The sequence below is a fragment of the Saccopteryx bilineata genome, chromosome 2 (assembly GCF_036850765.1).
Source record: "Saccopteryx bilineata isolate mSacBil1 chromosome 2, mSacBil1_pri_phased_curated, whole genome shotgun sequence".
Classification (NCBI taxonomy): domain Eukaryota; kingdom Metazoa; phylum Chordata; class Mammalia; order Chiroptera; family Emballonuridae; genus Saccopteryx; species Saccopteryx bilineata.
In genome coordinates, this window is record NC_089491.1 from 351,950,545 (window position 1) to 351,970,639 (window position 20,095).

Consider the following 20,095-nt stretch of genomic DNA (forward strand, 5'->3'; position numbering starts at 1 on the left):
TGGTGAGCTTTTTTGCTCAAACCAGATGAGCCCGCACTCAAGCTGGCGACCTCGGGGTCTCAAACCTGGGTCCTCCGCATCCCAATCCGATGCTCTATCCACTGTGCCACTGCCTGGTCAGGACCCACTTTTCTTCTTAATGTTAAAATTATTCACACTTGCAGACAATGAAATTTTTCTATCCATGTACTGATATTTGTGAGGGCCAAATGTTGTAGGCACTATATTAAAGAGAGAAGGTGGGGGAAAAGCCATCCTTTGTGACAATAGGAGGCAAGAATAGGAAAAAGTTAAAAAATAACAAAAACAAGCCAAAACCAAAGCTATTTTAAGAACAATAACAACAACAAAAAGACCCAATTTGATTACAATTGAATGGTTTACAGCAGAACCTTCTCTACTAATCTACTCCTGTGGAGACACTATTCTAAGCATTGACCCCTCCCCCCCAAAACCTATTAATGTTAGGCTGGTTGGCACATTTTACCAGTAATGCAACCCAGTCACTTAGTGCATTAAACCAAACAACAACTCCTTTCTCCACCTTGAATTCCCCAACACCAGCCCAGGGAAAACAGTCAGTCACATAATGTTTACAATTTAACAACGACAGGACTTCGGAAATAAGCTAATGCTCATTACTTTGCAAACCCCCAGCATCCTCGTGTGGGGTATGTCAGCTTTACTTATTACTTCTACTTTTTGATATCTTGAAGGGCTATCCCCAGGTTATTAAGTTGGGGGTACTAATCCCTGAGGGATATTTATTTGATTTTAAGCCATAAAAATTTCGCACCGCTATTTGATAAATTATATTCCTTCACTCTCCCAACTAATTTAAAAGTTATGTAAATTACCCAGATGAACAAAAACAATTTACGATTATAACATTGTTAAAGAAATTAGATAACAATGACTACAGCTTCCCAATTATACTTTGAGACAGATAAATTTATATTTTATTGATAGCAGGAGCAGAAAGGCCTAATCGCCAGCACAGTCTGGTTTCTGTAGGGTAATGACCCATCTCTATATTCATAACAACAATCTCATTCATCATAATTCACATTAAAAAAAAAAAAAGAAATCTAGTCAAGCTAATGGAGGAAACGTGTGAAAAGTGATTGGCTGGGTAAAACTCTGTATGCAGCTGGAGGGTCCTAATTGATTATATTGTGCTGCAACTAAGCCTTCTGCCCAGTACAACAGATCTTTATCTAACTGCATTTCAATTGATTTTCACTGATAGTCTTCTTTCTTATGTCTAAGGCTTAAAGTACTAAACTAATAAAAGGATAAAAGACTTTGTAATACAAATTTCAAAATATAATGTCCATGCAGGACTTCTATGGAGTAAGATGGCAGGCCAAGGTGTATAGCCCATCAAACAGTCAGGAGACAGAACCTATCAATTTGGGAGGTAATTTTTTAAATTGGCTAGGATTTAAGTCTGTATTTGAGAGTCCAAAAGCAAAACACTAACTTAAACATTCAAAGATAGAAGTATCTAGGTTATTTTAGGACATAAAAACATCTGACGAAAGATTATCCATCTGGTAGCTGGTACGCATGTTCTTGTGTAATATATTCATTCTATTGGTTTAGTACAGAATCACAATGCCTTAGATTTGATTTTCTCTTTAAATAGTGATGGATTTGAAAATAAGGTAGGAACAATGGCTAGATAATGCTTAATTTCCAGGTGAAAAACTTACTGGATTAGTTGGAACACTAAACCAAATATCTCGGCCCTGGCCGGTTGGCTCAGTGGTAGAGCATCAGCCTGGCGTGCAGAAGTCCAGGGTTTGATTCCCGGCCAGGGCACACAGGAGAAGCGCCCATCTGCTTCTCCACCCCTCCCCCTCTCCTTCCTCTGTGTCTCTCTCTTCCCCTCCTGCAGCCGAGGCTCCGATGGCCCGGGCGCTGGGGATGGCTCCGCGGCCTTTGCCCCAGGCGCTAGAGTGGCTCTGGTCGCAACAGAGCGACGCCCCAGAGGGGCAGAGCGTCGCCCCCTGGTGGGCGTGCCGGGTGGATCCCGGTCGGGCGCATGCAGGAGTCTGACTGTCTCTCCCTGTTTCCGGCTTCAGAAAAAAAAATAATAAACCAAATATCTCAAACTAGCATTGCTGAACAGAATTTAGAATAAGGGTATATGCTGCCATCCTTGAGAATTCAACAGTTTAAATGATATACAATAAACTATGCCTATTTAATGTGTAAAATTTGATGTTTTGACATATGTATACACCCATGAAACCATCACCCTAATCAAAATAATGAAACATGTCCACTACTGTTAAAAGCATCTTCTGGCCCTGGCTGGTTGGTTCAGCGGTAGAGCGTCGACCTGGCGTGCAGGAGTTCCAGGTTCGATTTCCAGCCAGGGCACACAGGAGAAGGGCCCATCTGCTTCTCCACCCCTCCCCCTTCCTTCCTCTCTGTCTCTTCCCCTCCCGCAGCCGAGGCTCCATTGGAGCAAGGATGGCCCGGGCGCTGAGGATGGCTCTGTGGCCTCTGCCTCAGGCGCCAGAATGGCTCTGGATGCAACAGAGTGACGCCCCAGAGGGGCAGAGCATCACCCCCTGGTGGGCATGCCAGGTGGATCCCAGTCGGGCGCATGCGGGAGTCTGACTGCCTCCCTGTTTCCAGCTTCGGAAAAAAGAAAAAAAAAAGAAAAAAGAAAAAAAAAGCATCTTCAATGCCCCTCATCCCACCTCTATGTGTAGGAGACCATTTACTAGCTTTCTATTATCATAGATTTCTTAGGATTTTCTACAATTTTATATACATAAATAAAACCATATAGTATGTATTTATTTGGCCTGCTTCCTTTTATTTGATTACTTTGAGATCCACTTATATCATGGCATTTATCAAAAATTCATTCCTTTCTATTGCATAGTCATATTCCATTTTAAGGATGGACAGCAATTTATTTATTTGTCAATAGACATTTGAGTTGTTTCCAGTTCTTGGCTACTACAAAAAGAGCTAGAGATAAATTGTGATGTATGAGTCTTTGTAATAGACACATACTTTCATTCCTCCTGGTTAAATAATTAGGAATGGAATGGCTAGGTCATATGGTAGGTAAATAAATAATGTTTTAAGAAACTGGCAAATTGTTTGTATGATTCTATATTTCCAACAGTAGTGTGTGAGAGCTTTGGGTGTTGTATGTCCTTGCCAAAACTTGGTATGGACAATATTTTTAATATTTGATAATCTATTAAGTATGTAGTGATATCTCATTATGGTTTTAATTCATAATTCCCTAATGACTAATGACATTGAACATCTTTGCATGTGCTTATCTGCCATCTGTATTTCTTCTTCAGTGAAATCTATTCAAACCACTTGCCCAATTTTTTTTTTTTTTTAACAGGGACAGAGAGAGAGTCAGAGAGAAGGATAGATAGGGACAGACAGACAGGATTGGAGAGAGAGATGAGAAGCATCAATCATCAGTTTTTTGTTTGCAACACCTTAGTTGTTCATTGATTGCTTTCTCATATGTGCCTTGACCACGGGCCTTCAGCAGACCAAGTAACCCCTTGCTCAAGCCAGCGACCTTGCGTCCAAGCTGGTTTGCTTTTTTTGCTCAAGTCAGATGAGCCGGCGTTCGAACGCCGGGTCCTCCACATCCCAGTCCAATGCTCTATCCACTGCGCCACCGCCTGGTCAGGCACTTGCCCAATTTTTATTTGGTTGTTTTGTTTCCTTATTATTGAGTTTTTATATATTTATATATTCTGGATAAGAGTCCTTTATCAGCTAGGTGGTTTAAATATATTTTCTCCCAATGTGTGGCTTCTATTAATATTTTCTTCCAGAATACAACATTCCATTAATAGTATCATTATATGAAAAGATGTTCTTAAAGTCCAATTTATCATTTTTTTTCTTTTAGGAACCATACTTTTTGTGTTGAAACTAAGAAGCTAAACATTCATTTTTCTCTATTTTTACGTTTTCATTTCATTGATTTCCACTTTGATTCTTACTCTAGCTTGTTAAGATAGGAGCTGAAATCATTGATTTGAGATCTTTCTTCTTTTCTAATACTGTAGGCTTTTTAGTGCTATAAATATCCCTCTAAGTGCTGCTTTAATGCATCCACATTTTCTTTCCTCCTTTCTTTACTGAGACAACATTTTATTTAGTTACTTCGTTTACAACTGAAACTGGCATTTAAAATTAATATCCCTGCCCACAAACTTCTTATAGACACCAAAAAAATGTTTCAACCTTGTGTCCCACATTGTTCTGCTGGCCTTTATTTATCTAAATGAACCTTATGAACTGGCTTTATCCAGTTTCATGTGGATTCTCTTGCTTACAATTTCATTTGGAAAAACCAAGTCCTCCTGGACCACATAGTGCACGGCTGTCAGAGTGTAGCTCCTGGGATGCTTTTATTTTCCATATGGCTTTTTCAGGTTGGCTTAAGCAGAATTCTCCTATGAATGATAAAGACAACTGCTTCCTACTGAACTTTTTCTCCAACTGGCATAACAGACAGACTTAGATTTTCTGGAAGGACTTTAGTTGAAGAACAGGAACAAAGATTATTATAATAGCTTTCCGACTGTCACCAACTTCAATTTTTTGGCTGCTATGATGTTCAACTCTTGTAGCTGGTCCTTGAGGGCCAAGTTCATCTCTACCTCCAGCAGAGCTTGGGAGATGTCACACTTGAACACATCCAGCTTCTCCCCATTGGCCTTCATGATCTTGGTGCTTGAACTGAACACTGCTTTCTCCTTGATGAGCACTGGCCTAGGAAGAGCTACATCTCACAAATTTTGGTATGTTGTGTCTTAATTTTCACTCAGTTCCAAATTATTTTTATTTCTTCTTAAATCCATGATTTATTTAGAAGTATTTCCAAATACATATTTGGGCATTTTACCAAATATCCTGTGGTTATTGATTTCTAATTTAATTGCAGTGTCTTCAAAGAACACATTTTGAGATGGCTACAGTAGTGAATTCTACCAAACATTCAAAGATTTGGTACCTATCCTTCTCAAAATCTTCCAAAAAACAAAAGAAGAAGTATTCTCCCCAACACATTTTATGAGGCCAATATAATCCTCATGCCAAAACCTGGCAAGGGCAACACCAAAAAAGAAAACTACAGACCAATACCTGCATTGAATTGATGAATACAATTCAAAATGAATACGGATGCAAAAATCCTAAACAAAATACTAGCAAATCAAATACAACAACACATTAAAAAAATAATGCATCATGATTAAGTGGGATTCATTCCAGGAGTACAAGGATGGTTCAACATACAGAAATCAATCAACATAATACACCACATCAACAAAACAAAGAACAAAAATCATATGATCCTATTAATAGATACAGAAAAGGCTTTCAATAAGATACAACAATTCCTTTTTAAAAACACTCAGTAAAATCAGAATAGAAGGAAAGTACCTCAACCTAATAAAGGCCATATATGACCAACCAGCAGCTAATATCATACTAAATGGTAAAAAAAATATAGGCATTTCCTCTAAAATCAGGAACAAGACAAGGCTGCCCACTCTATCCACTCTTTTTTTTTTTTTTTTTTTTGCATTTTTCTGAATCTGGAAACGGGGAGGCAGTCAGACAGACTCCCGCATGTGCCTGACCGGGATCCACCCGGCATGCCCACCAGGGGGCAATGCTCTGCCCATCCAGGGTGTCACTCTGTTGCGACCAGAGCCATTCCAGCGCCTGAGGTAGAGGCCACAGAGCCACCTTCAGCGCCCAGGCCATCTTTGCTCCAATGGAGCCTTGGCTGCGGGAGGGGAAGAGAGAGACAGAGAGGAAGGAGAGGGGGAGGGGTGGAGAAGCAGATGGGCGCTTCTCCTGTGTGCCCCGGCCGGGAATCGAACCCAGGACTTCCGCACGCCAGGCTGATGCTCTACCACTGAGCCAACCGGCCAGGGCCTCTATCCACTCTTATTCAACATAGTTCTGGAAGTTTTATCCAGAGCGCTCTGGCAAGAGAAAGACATAAAAGGCATTCATATAAGGAAAGATAAAGTAAAGGTATCACTTTTTGCAGATAACACGACCCTGGAGATATAAAACCCCAAGACTCCACCAAAAAACTATTAGAAACAATAAACCAATACAGTAAAGTCACAGGATATAAAATCAATAATCAAAATTCCACTGCTTTCCTATACGCTACCAATGAAACATCAGAAAATGAACTAAAAAAAAAATCCCTTTTACAATGGCAACAACAACAACAAAAATACCTAGGAATAAACTTAACAAGGATGTGAAAGACCTATATACTGAAAACTAAAAAACATTATTGAAAGAAATTGAAAAAGACACAATGAAATGGAAAAATATTCCATGTTCATGGATTGGAAGACTCAACATTGGTAAAATGTCCATTTCACATATAAAAATTTAATGCAATCCCCATCAAAATCCCAATCTCATTTTTAAAAAAAATAGTACAAAAAATTACCAGGTTTGTTTGGAACCATAAAAAACTCCAAAAAGCCAAAGCAATCCTGTGGAAAAAGAATGAAGTTAAAAGTATCACACTACCTGACTTCAAATTATACTATAGAGCCATAATAATCAAAATAGCATGGCACTGGCAGAAAAACAGACATAGAGACCAATGGAACAGAATTGAGAGCTCAGAAAAAAAATCACATATATATGGACAGATCATCTTCAACAAAGGAGAGAAAAACACACAATGAAGAAAAAAAAAGCCTCTTCAATAAATGGTGCTGGGAAAATTAGAAAGTCACATGCAAAAGAATGAAACTTGATTACAGTTTGTCCTCTTGCACAAAAATTAATTCAAAATGGATCAAAGACCTAAATATAAGATCGAAAACAATAAATTACACAGAAGAAAACAGGTATTAAGCTCATGGACCTTGGCCGGAGAGAACAATTCATGAATTTAACCCCAAAGGCAAGGAAAGTAAAGACAAAAAATAAGTAAATGGGACTGTTTCAAACTAAAAAGCTTCTACACAGCAAGAGAAACTGACAACAAAATAGGCAGCCAACTAAATGGGAGATGATATTTGCAAACAATAGAGGTTAACATCCAAAATATATAAAGAACTCACAAAGTTCAGCAACAAACAAGCAAACAATCCAAATGAAAAATGGTTAGCTTGACCTGTGGTGGCACAGTGGATAACGCATCGACCTGGAAATGCTGAGGTCGCCGGTTCAAAACCCTGGGCTTGCCTGGTCAAGGCACATATGGGAGTTGATACTTCCAGCTCCTCCCGCCTTCTCTCTCTCTCTCTCCCTCTCTCTCTCCTCTTTAAAAATGAATAAAGAAAAAAAAAAAAATCCTTATGCCTGACCTGTGGTGGCGCAGTGGTTAAAGCGTCGACCTGGAAATGCTGAGGTCGCCAGTTCAAAACCCTGGGCTTGCCTGGTCAAGGCACATATGGGAGTTGATGCTTCCAGCTCCTTCCCACCTTCTCTCTCTGTCCCTCTCTCCTCTGTCTCTCTCTGTCCCTTTCTCTCTCCTCTCTAAAATGAATAAATAAAATTAAAAAAAAAAAAAAAAAATGGTGAGAGGATCTGAACAGACACTTCTCCCAAGAGGACATACAAAGGGCCAACAGGTATGTGAAAAGATGCTCATCTTCATTAGCTACTCAAGAAATGCAAATCAAAACTACAATGAGATACCACCTCACACCTGTTAGATTGGCTATTATCAATAATACAGGTAATAACAAGTGTTGGAGAGGGTGTAGAGCAGTGCTAGTCAACCTGGTCCCTACCGCCCACTAGTGGGCATTACAGCTTTCATGGTGGGCGGTAGCGGAGCAACCAAAGTATAAATAAAAAGGGAGATTTAACTATAGTAAGTTGTTTTATAAAGATTTATTCTGCCAAACATAGCAAAAATCTGACATAAAGTACTTGGTAAGTAATTATTATATGCTTTAACTTGCTGTAACTCTGCTTTATAAATTTTATAAAGTAAAGTTATTTCCCTACTTTATAAATCACCATTACTGTGGAACTGGTGGGCGGTTAGAAATTATACTACTCCCTGGCCAGTTGGCTCAGTGGTAGAGTGTCGGCCTGGTGTGCGGAAGTCCCGGGTTCTATTCCCAGCCAGGGCACACAGGAGAAGCGCCCATCTGCTTCTCCACCCCTCCCCCTCTCCTTCCTCTCTGTCTCTCTTCCCCTCTCGCAGCCAAGGCTCCATTGGAGCAAAAGATGGCCTGGGCGCTGGGGATGGCTCCTTGGCCTCTGCCCCAGGCGCTAGAGTGGCTCTGGTCACGACAGAGTGATGCCCTGGATGGGCAGAGCATCGCCCCCTGGTGGGCGTGCCGGGTGGATCCCAGTCGGGCGCATGCAGGAGTCTGTCTGACTGCCTCCCCATTTCCAGCTTCAGAAAAATACAAAAAAGAAAAAGAAAAAGAAAATTATACTACTAACAGAGATACAAAACTAGGCAGTAGGTATAAAAAGGTTGACTAACCCTGGTGTAGAGAAGAAACCCTCATTCACTGCTGGTGGGAAATGCAAATTAGTACAACCATTGTGGAAGAAAGTATGGTGGTTCCTCAAAAAATTAAAAATAGAATTACCATATGACCCAGCAATCCCTCTACTGAGTATCTACCCCCAAAACTCAAAAACATTGGTATGTAAAGACACATTCACCCCCATGTTCATCACAGAATTATTCACAGTGGCCAAAACATGGAAACAACCAAAGTATCCCATGATAGAAGATTGGATAAAGAAGTTGTGGTACATATATACAATGGGATACTACTCAGCTGTAAGAAATGATGACACAGTGACATTTATGACAACATGGATGGACCATGATTCTACACATAGGTGGGATATAAAACTGAGACTCACAGACAAAGATAAAAGTAAAGTGGTTACCACGGAGAAGAGGGCGTGAGGGAGGGGGATGATGTGGGATGGGGGGAAGGGTAGAAGAGGGACAAATATAAGATAACAGAAAATGATTTGACCTTAGGTGATGGGTATACAGGGGTCCCCAAACTTTTTACACAGGGGGCCAGTTCACTGTCCCTCAGACCGTTGGAGGGCTGCCACATACAGTGCTCCTGACCACCAGTGAAAGAGGTGCCCTTTCCAGAAGTGCGGCAGGGGGCCGGATAAATGGCCTCAGGGGGCTGCATGCGGCCCACAGGCCGTAGTTTGGGGATGCCTGGTATACAACATAATGAACAGTTTAAATGCTATAGAAATGTTTACTTGAAACCTACATATTCTTATTGATCAATGTCACCCTGTTGAAGTTAATTTTCTAAATAAAATTTAAAGTAAAAAAAAACAACTTTTACTCCCCAGAAAAAAAAATAACAACAAAAAACCCCACCATATTTTGTATGATTTAAATCCTTTAAAATTCTTGAGGCTTGCATTATGATCCAGAATATGGATTGTCATAGTAGATATTTTGTGTGCACTCAAAATGAAGATGATTCTGCAGGGGATGGGAGGTTTATGTATATTTGTATATACAGTATACATATGTCATCTATATTAAGTTGTTTATTAGTGTTAGTCAAGTCTTCTAAATCCTTGATGATTCTCTGCCTACTCTTCTTTTAATTATTGACACATGGATGGTGAATGTTCAACAATACCGTATTTGCCTAATTCTGCTTGCATTTCATTTTTTGTTTCATATGTTTTGAAGCTCTGCAATCAGGCATGTAAATATTTAGACTTAATAGGTCCTCTTTCTGAATTAATACCCTTAACATTATGAATGACCTCTTATTTTAGAGTAATAATTTTCTTTCTTTTGAAGTCTATTTTTTCTATTAATATAAACATTGCTGGTTATTTTTATTAATGTTAGTATACTATATTGTCATTTCCACCCCTTTACTTTTATTCTATTTGTGTTTTTATATTTTCATGGGTTTCTTGTAGGCAACATATGTATATAATTGAGTCTTTTTTATCCAATCCGACAAGTTCTGTCATTCACTGTTAGGCCATTTATATTTAATGTGATTTTTTATATGGTTGTGTTTCAGTCTACCATCTTGCTATGTTTTCTATTTGTCCGTAGTATAGTTTTTGTTTTCTTTTTCTTCCTCCTAACTTCCTTTGGATTAATGAAATGCTATTAGGATTCTATTTAATCTAATTTGTTGGCTTATTAGCTATATAAATATTTAGTATATTAGTGGTTGCTTTAGAGTTAATATCATATAGTTTGTAATTTATCAAAGTCTACCTTTAGAAAATATTACACCACTTCATATATAGTGTAAAAAATGTTTTTCTCTTTATCACTGTCTATGAGTAATTTGATTATGATGTGCCTTCGGTCTTGCTTTTAAGCTTCGTTAGGCAGTGGAGTCTAGGATTAATTTTTTCCACTGTAGAGGCATAAAACTTCTGAGTGTTTGCTCCATTTGCCTATAAGTTATGAGATTTTCCACTTTGGCTGGTGGGAACAGCCCTACGTTCCACTGAGTCCCAATGCTTGTTCCCTTTCATATTTGTAGATGACTCTCCTGGGAGAGAGAAACAGAAACATCAATCTGTTTCTGTATGTGCCCTGATCAGGAATTGAACTCACAACCTTTGCATATCAGGATGTATGATGCTCTAACTAACTGAACTATCTGGCCAGGGCTGATTTTGTGTTTATTTATAAAGGTTGTATTAAGAGACTATAAAGTACAGTAATACCTCAGTTTTCATTGACTTTGGTTATTGTTGGTTTCAGTTTTCATCTATTTTTTCAAGGAAAAATTTGTATTGGATTATGTCAACATGCCCATGTGACCTTGTTGCTAATTTTGTGAAAACAAAGGACACTGCATGAGTTCTCCTGCTCCATGTGGCACCGTTTCTCGTTGTGTGAGCATTACCCCGCATGTCTAGCCAAACAATTTCATTGTTTTCCACAGTTTTGTGCTTTTTTTTATTGATTGCAAGTGCTAATACTACAATTACATGTAAGTGATTACTGCATACAGTAATTGGATTTACATTGATTCATATAGAAATAATTGTCTCGGTTTTCGTCGGTTTTGGATTTTGCCAATTGTTTTCTGACTGATTATTGACAAAAACCAAGGTATCACTGTACACTGAGGAATTCTTAAATAAAACAATACTGTCTCATAGCACAGTTAAGTTATCCATGTGCAAAACTCCAAACTAAGTTGTTATACTTCTGTGTAAAGGACTGGACACATAAGATTGTACCTTCATTCTAGATTTCATAAAAATTGTTAAGTTTAAAGTGATTTACCATTTTGCTTCAAGCAAAATACAAAGCCATCTAAAAGCAGGTTTATTAAAAATTTATGAGCAAAACAATGTATATCCTCTAAACATAGAAATGAAGTGTGTATTACAATACAATGGCTGCAGAAACACATTTCTTGATTGCAAGGTCTTAAGAACTAAAAAGGAATACATTCCAATTTTTAACAGTTTGTTAGCTGAGAGCACAGTGGGAATCCTGGTACACTGCTCCTTAAAATGGATGATGGTTTTAGAAGTTTAGGTTAAGAGCAGGCTCCTGCCTACTATACCTGCGGATGGCAACATGGATATTCATACATTATCCTGAGGGGTAAGATCTCCATTTGGGAGCACTAGGAAACTAGTGAGGCAAAATGATCAGAAACCAGCTTACACTTCCCTAGCTCTTTCAAGATCATATATTACTTCAGGACATTAACTGAAGTAAACAAAAGTCATTCCAAAAACCGTACTATTCAATATATTGTACTTAGAATATAAGGCATGAGAAGTTATATTTACAATGACTGTAGGTCCCCAGAAGTGGTTAATGAACTGAGGCTGACCTTGATCACTGACTCAGATCCTGCAGCACAGGGCGGTACCTGCTCCCTCTCCCACATTTGCCAACCTTTGCTACAACAGTAATAAATTTGCAGTCTTGATCTCTCAAGCATATCATACATTTTCGGATCCATCATTAGCCTCAAACTTGTGGCCTAATTAAATTACTGAGGAAAGACACTTTGGAATTCTAGACTTTGGCAGGAGAAAAATCAGAGATAAACATTTGAATAAGGTGAGAAAATTGTAACCTAATCTCCATGCAGTTATAAATGATTCAAGTCACTGTTCAAACTAAATTAAATTTTATTTGATTGCCTTTTATATTTTTATACACAAAATTATGTCAAACCATTTTGCCATTTGGTGATTAAATGCTAAATACAATATGTAGGAGAAGGGAGAAAAAAAAATCACATATATATGGACAGATCATCTTCAACAAAGGAGAGAAAAACACACAATGAAGAAAAAAAAGCCTCTTCAATAAATGGTGCTGGGAAAATTAGAAAGTCACATGCAAAAGAATGAAACTTGATTACAGTTTGTCCTCTTGCACAAAAATTAATTCAAAATGGATCAAAGACCTAAATATAAGATCGAAAACAATAAATTACACAGAAGAAAACAGGTATTAAGCTCATGGACCTTGGCCGGAGAGAACAATTCATGAATTTAACCCCAAAGGCAAGGAAAGTAAAGACAAAAAATAAGTAAATGGGACTGTTTCAAACTAAAAAGCTTCTACACAGCAAGAGAAACTGACAACAAAATAGGCAGCCAACTAAATGGGAGATGATATTTGCAAACAATAGAGGTTAACATCCAAAATATATAAAGAACTCACAAAGTTCAGCAACAAACAAGCAAACAATCCAAATGAAAAATGGTGAGAGGACCTGAACAGACACTTCTCCCAAGAGGACATACAAAGGGCCAACAGGTATGTGAAAAGATGCTCATCTTCACTGGCTACTCAAGAAATGCAAATCAAAACTACAATGAGATACCACCTCACACCTGTTAGATTGGCTATTATCAATAATACAGGTAATAACAAGTGTTGGAGAGGGTGTAGAGCAGTGCTAGTCAACCTGGTCCCTACCGCCCACTAGTGGGCATTACAGCTTTCATGGTGGGCGGTAGCGGAGCAACCAAAGTATAAATAAAAAGGGAGATTTAACTATAGTAAGTTGTTTTATAAAGATTTATTCTGCCAAACATAGCAAAAATCTGACATAAAGTACTTGGTAAGTAATTATTATATGCTTTAACTTGCTGTAACTCTGCTTTATAAATTTTATAAAGTAAAGTTACTTCCCTACTTTATAAATCACCATTACTGTGGAACTGGTGGGCGGTTAGAAATTATACTACTCCCTGGCCGGTTGGCTCAGTGGTAGAGTGTCGGCCTGGTGTGTGGAAGTCCCGGGTTCTATTCCCAGCCAGGGCACACAGGAGAAGCGCCCATCTGCTTCTCCACCCCTCCCCCTCTCCTTCCTCTCTCTCTTCCCCTCTCGCAGCCAAGGCTCCATTGGAGCAAAAGATGGCCTGGGCGCTGGGGATGGCTCCTTGGCCTCTGCCCCAGGCGCTAGAGTGGCTCTGGTCACGACAGAGTGATGCCCTGGATGGGCAGAGCATCGCCCCCTGGTGGGCGTGCCGGGTGGATCCCAGTCGGGCGCATGCAGGAGTCTGTCTGACTGCCTCCCCATTTCCAGCTTCAGAAAAATACAAAAAAGAAAAAGAGAGAAGGGAGAAACAGAAAAGGCTCAAGTGACAAAACATCTCCACATGATAGGTATAAACAGATATGGAATTGATGTTTATGAGTCATTAAGATCTTCCAGATTGTAGACATGACATAGAAAAGCTAAAAAATCCTGATGGTGAAATTTCATTTCTCTCTCAAATCTAAGTGTTTAGAGGTCAGGAGAGAGACTAGCTTAGGCAAAGGACTAGCAAAGAAAAGATCTGAATTTGAAGTCTAGATAATGGCAATATTTTGAAGAAAATATTTAAACTGGTATATTAATTTTGCTGAGTTTCACCTACTCTTAAGGTGGTAGGACTAGATAAGGATTTTATAAATGTTACAATTTTAAGACTATGATTTGCTCTTCCCTGAATACCAAGCATTTACTATCTGTATCATTAACTTTGCAAATGATAATATAAGGCCTTGTGGTATTTCTTCATCTTTTAAACACTTCAAATGCATTCATGCCTTGGCCCTGGCTGCTTGGCTCAGTGGTAAAGTATCAGTCCAGTGTGTGAGAGTCCCAGGTTCAATTCCCAGCCAGGGCACACAGGAGAAGCGCCCATCTGCTTCTCTGCCCTTCCCCCTCTCCTTTCTCTCTATCTGTCTCTCCTCTTCCTGCAGCCAAGGCTCCACTGGAGCAAAGTTAACTGGGGCGCTGAGGATGGCTCCATGGCCTCTGCCTCAGGCGCTAGAATGGCTCCAGTTGCAATGGAGCAATGCCCCAGATGGGCAGAGCATTGCCCCCTAGTGGGCTTGCCAGGTAGATCTGGGTCAGGTGCATGTGGGAGTCTGTCTCTCTGCCTCCCCACTTCTCACTTTAAGAAAAAAAAAAAAGGCATTCATCCTTCCGAACCAAAGCTCCTTGGATGGAGAAAGAAACAAAGTTTTCTCATCTTCTACATGGCTAAGAACACAGTAAGGATCAAAATGTGTTTCACAAAATAAGAAAATGCTCAGAGGGCTGGTATACTAGCATTTTAAGACCCTATCACAAATTGCTGTTTAACTAGAAGTTGTTGGGAGGAAAGACTGATGAAGCTATCAGTTATATAAGCTTCTTTATAGGACAAAAATATGCCATGAAAGAACCCAAGCTTGTTGATAACCAACAAGGAGCTTCTAGGAAAGGTGTTTTGTTTTGCAAGGATGAAAAGGAACTGAGCGCGTGCCTCTCCTAAACTGGCAATGAAGGGGAAAATTTACCAAGAGACTCAGTTTCCTTTGTTCGCCGAGAAGCCCAAGTAGCAATTACCAGCTTCAGCTATGATCATTTCCATCACAAAGAATGAGGCAGTGTGACATGCTAGAAAGACAGTATTTGGGTTTACAGAACCTCAGCTGAACTGCTAGCTCTCACACTTAGTCACTAAGTAGAAATTACTTAATATCTCTATGCTCAATATCCTCAACTATAGAATATAAAATAAATAATTACTGTCTGAGTTCTTTCATGGATTGCAGAGATATAAGTGAAAGTTCTTTATAAATCAGAATTTTTTAAAAATCACATAAATGCCCCCAGAAGTAGGTGTGGTCAAGCTAAATAATGGTGAACAGTAAGAGTAAATTATTTTCTGAATAGCACCTGAGTTCTTAGAGTTTGTTCTAATTGCTTTGGATCTCAGGGCTTCCTTTGGGAGAAGTCTCTAATTTAAACAATCTGGGCCCCAAAAGGGCTTCTTCTCAAACATATCAGATAACTAAAGAAACTATAAGAAGAGGGAAGGGCATCAAAAGGATTAAAAACCCAATGGGTGGAAACTTTCATGGCAAATCTCCTAATATTGATGTCTCCAACAATAAAAAAAAAGTCATGTCCCTATCATCAATTTCGGTGCCTAAAAAATATGGTTCCATCAATTAAATATTCAGTTTATTTTAGTTTTATTTATTTGTTTCTTTGACTCTTAAATAAATGGAATATTATCGCAATGAAATATTCTTAACCTATATTCCAGAAAGGACTCTGGAATGAAAACTGTAACCTAAGAATCTGGGCAGCTCTGCATTAGAATAACATATTATCATATATATCTATTCCTTTAAACCTAAAATATCATGGTCAAATGCTAGGATAAAAGAAACTATTCCATCTCCCGATAGTTGAGAAGAACTGATCTCCTAAGTTTTAATGCAGAAGAAATGTCTTAGTCAATGATTTTTAATCATTTCTGCCACAGTGTTCCACTCATTTAATAGGAACACCACCTATCTACTCTGGTAAATACATTGTAGGTATTCACTATTGTATTGAACAATATAATGGTGTTCAACCAAAATTTGTTGAATGAGTGTGAACAGAATGTTGCCTTGATCTTTCACAAAGTAAGATTAAAGGTCCAGAAATATGTATATATAAAAGTTGAACAAGATATGTACGTATATAATTTTTAATGAAACATTCTAACTCCGTGTTGGTTCTCTTGACTGCCTCACTAAGAAAAGGCAGGAGCACTAAGAGTGTAAGTAATACCCTGTTCTTTCTCATCTTCGGCCAGGAGCAGCGAGCGCCTCAGGTTCCAGCCTGGACTGGAGACCTGGCTCCACCGCCCCAGGGGGAGTGGACAACGACAAACGGCAGGCAATCGGGTTCAGAAAGAGAAATATGTCCCTGAACTGGTTTACTTATTATTTTTGTTTTCAACAACAAAAAGCTGAAAACTGCAAAAACTATCAGAGAAGTCTGCTAAAATAAATGCAGAGTCCAAACAACTCAGTGACCCGTACCGACAAGGTCTATTGCTGAGATCTTCCTGGTCTCCCGACTCCACCTCCACGGCTGCAGCAGGGGAAGGGAGGGAGGCATTCTGTCGGGACACGGCCAAATATGGGCTGTGTAGCTGTCCTTTCTCTGCAGCCGTAGGATGTGAGAAAAAGCCCCTTTCTGTGGAAGCAAAGGCATATGAACATCTATTTGTGGCTAATAAAAAGAAACGCAACTGTCAGGAGCACTTCTGCCCTGCCAATGAGAGCCCTGCCTCTGGACGTGATGCCCGCCCACCCATCTCACTGAGAGTCAGCAAATTCACGCGCTTCCCCTATTTATGGGACCCATACACAAATTACAGTCCGTTTATTTACCCAGGACATTTCCCAATAAGACACCTCCAATTTTTACTTAAGTGGGGCAAGGATTATACACATATCATCTGGGGTAGTAACACCATCCACATACAGCCCAAACTCGGTATGTTTTCTATCACCCAGATCTACAATGGGCCTGTAAATGTACACTGGCTCTACATTTATCTGGTTTGTGAGCACAAATTTAGGATTTCTTAGTGTAAGGAATCCAATTTAGTCACAGCACTAAATGTGTGCCTTTTACCCCTATGAGAGGGTAATAGAACTAAATGCAATCCATCATGGCAGATCAGCACAGTTTATCCCTGTCCAGCAATCATGCTTGTGAAGGACAAGGGAAGGCAGCACTGATAACTTTTCCAAAACAGGCTACTAGTTAAATATCAGCTGAGCAGAATGAGTTCAACCAACCAGACAGTGACTCAGGCACCATGAAACTGGATTTGTGGAGGCTGATGTATGTGTTGGGGGGAAGGGGGGGCCGACTACACTCACCAGCAACCACCCTTGCCCACTGACATCACCTTTCCAGATGGCTTGCTCAACCATTACTCAGTTTGTTTCAAATAAAGACATCGTCTGTCTTTTCACTCAGAAATGTGTACACCATGGCACTAAATGAAGGAAAAAAAGACAGATATAATCACATGAGATCAATCAAATATGGCCTAAACCTATAGGCATATTTGGTGTGACTATCTCTGTCTTATAAAGAATAAACTGAAAAACACTGTTCTCTGATAATGAAATAAGGACAACTGCTTCAAATTAAATGCAACAAGTAGACCCTGTAACATGACCGATATCCACCCCCGGCTTTTTCTAAATTCCAAGTACACCAAATTCCTCTTTAACAATATTTAATAAGAAATGTTTAACACTTTTTATTTCATGTATTTCCTGTAATTACACATTTGTAACAAAATGTGGATTCACTTGACAGCCAAACCAAAACGTTTCATTTTGTTCTTAGATTGCAACCCTTGCTGCTGAAATACAGTATACTAAAAATGAAATAACTTTTCCATTTTAATGTGGTTATAAGCTTCCTGCTAGGCAGCAACCTAATTGAGACTTTTGATGTTAGCTTTTTTAAGACATGCTATCCTTCATCATCTGTAGAGTATTTTAACTATAGATCTCTTGCCATCTTCCCAAAGTTGACAGAAGGAAGAGGGTTGGGGTGGGAGGAGGAAGGCCACTTTATCAAAGTCAGTGGAAATACAAGGTATTAATTATGTTAAATGAAGAAATATGGGCATTTGGTTACTTTTGTGGGTCAGAAATATTTTAATCTGTCGCTGCCAGCCAGCTGCCTCTCCCTGAACTCCTGTGCATTTATATCAGTTGCAGGAACACATCAAAGCTCCAAAGTGAGGAAAGCAGCCACCAGCAGGGCCTTTCCCCATCCCCCACCAAGGTCACGATTTTAACTGGAGCAACCACAGTGTTATCCACCACACTCAGTAATAAAGCCATGGCCTTTTTAAAATATATATATGTTGGAGGTATAGGCTTTAAAAAAAAAAAGGTAAACATTTTGCCCAAAGCAATGATTTTTAAAAAGCCCTAGTAAATGCAAAGTACAACTTTTGTAATATTTAGAAAAGAAAACAAATGGTGTATCAACTGCCCCCAGTCAAAGTAGAGTTGGCTCACGCTGATGCAGCTGACTTTTAAGCTTTGCTAAGTCGGCCAAGCACAGGGTCCAAAAGCAGAGTTACAGGGAGGGGAAACATAGCTGTCGGCTTCGATGCCTGAACGTGTTTTATTAAAACAACGCTTGGAAACTCTAGATATGAACAGTCAAGGAAGCCAATAGCAATTACATAAATGTAACATATTCCCTATACGACCAGGGTAGGAACTTCCACAAGGTCACCAAGTAATAATTTTTAAATCTACTCTTTAATAAAGTTTTTCTGATCAAGGAATCAGATAACTTGTTAAGAAGTCAGGTCACTGTAATGTGCAAGCATTGTGCAAAAAGAAAAAAAAACCTAAACCAAAACAAAAATTTAAAAAACCACCAACCCTGTTTTAGGCTATAAAAAGCAATGTTTTAGTGAACTGTACTTTCCGGCTCTTCAATTATATTTTTGAATCTAGTAGAATAGAAAAATTTTAGACAAATGTATTTATAGATGATTCTATTTTCAATATATATTTTTATTTGAATCATAGATAACTAACATATTTTCTTCTACTTCAATTTTTGCTAATTTGCAGAAAACTTTCAAAGAAATTAATTTAACTATGGATACTAATTTAAAGAAATGAATCCTTTGCTTATAATAGACAGGCAAATAGAATTTGTATATTCTAGATTGGGTTCTGAGAGTTCTTATGGTATATTTTTTTTAAAAATAGGAATAGTCAGATTAAGGAACAAAAAAACCATGCTTGTCTTGACCTTACGTTACATTACAGGTAGAAAGGGGAACATCTTTTAGGTCAAAATACAACAAACAAAAAACACAATAAATAAGCCCACAGGACTCAAGAAAAAAGACAAAGGCTCTCCCTTTGCCTGCTCTGAAAAGAATCAAATGAAGCCAAGAACCTTTTCACTATTGTTGAGTCATTTCAACCTTACTCAAATGTTTGCGCTTCAATATGGTTCTCCCTCCTCTTCAAGGATGCTAAAAATGCAGGAGATTTCTGTATCAGGGTATTCATTACAGAGCTGCCTGTACTTTGTCTAATCTTAATTCAACAAAAATCCACACATCATGAGTTGGCTTAGCAACTGGTTTGAAGTCAGGAATAAAAGGATTTAAGCATACATTCACCTGCGATCACCTTCCAATTTTCTTCCTCATTTCACATACCACTGCTTGAGAAACAAAACAAAACAAAACAAAACAAAACAAAAAAACAGAGTGATAAGAAATTTTACCTTAGTTGACAGCTAATTGTTGTTAAAAGTAACAACTACCACCACCAGGAATTTAAAACGAAACCAAATGAAACCTCTCTAAACTGACACTAGGTATTCCTTGTCTGATACTAAACCGTAGCAACATTCAATCTGGAAATTAAGCAGAAGGAAACATATTGATTTTCTAGTCCTATATGTAATTCTTATTGAGTAATCAAAGGCAAAAAAAAATCCTAGATAAGACAGTGAAGACTATAACTCTATTATTAGGCTTCAAAGGAGAAAATTTATGAATAGATACGGATTCATAAGTTTGTGCTTTAAATGAGAAAAATTATGGTTACATGTATTTTGATTTGTTGATGTGAAATTGTGTCAAGAAACTATGCAAGCTGATATATAATTTCACCTTATTATCTACAACACAAAAAAATGCTTTTCTGACAATAAAACATGAATTTTGTATCATATTTCCGAGTTTTCAGCAATTTTGTTATTTGTTAACCTCTGTATTTGTTAGTATTTTT

General features: G+C 38.6%; 1 protein-coding gene and 1 pseudogene across 5 annotated transcripts in view; both read right to left on the reverse strand.

The window, feature by feature from the left end:
- Nucleotides 1-20,095, reverse strand: part of BCAS3 (BCAS3 microtubule associated cell migration factor) — a 633,266-nt gene that overhangs the window by 194,501 nt on the left and 418,670 nt on the right. The gene's annotated exons all lie outside the window — the stretch shown is intronic.
- Nucleotides 4,085-16,409, reverse strand: LOC136324717 (small ribosomal subunit protein eS7-like; annotated as a pseudogene).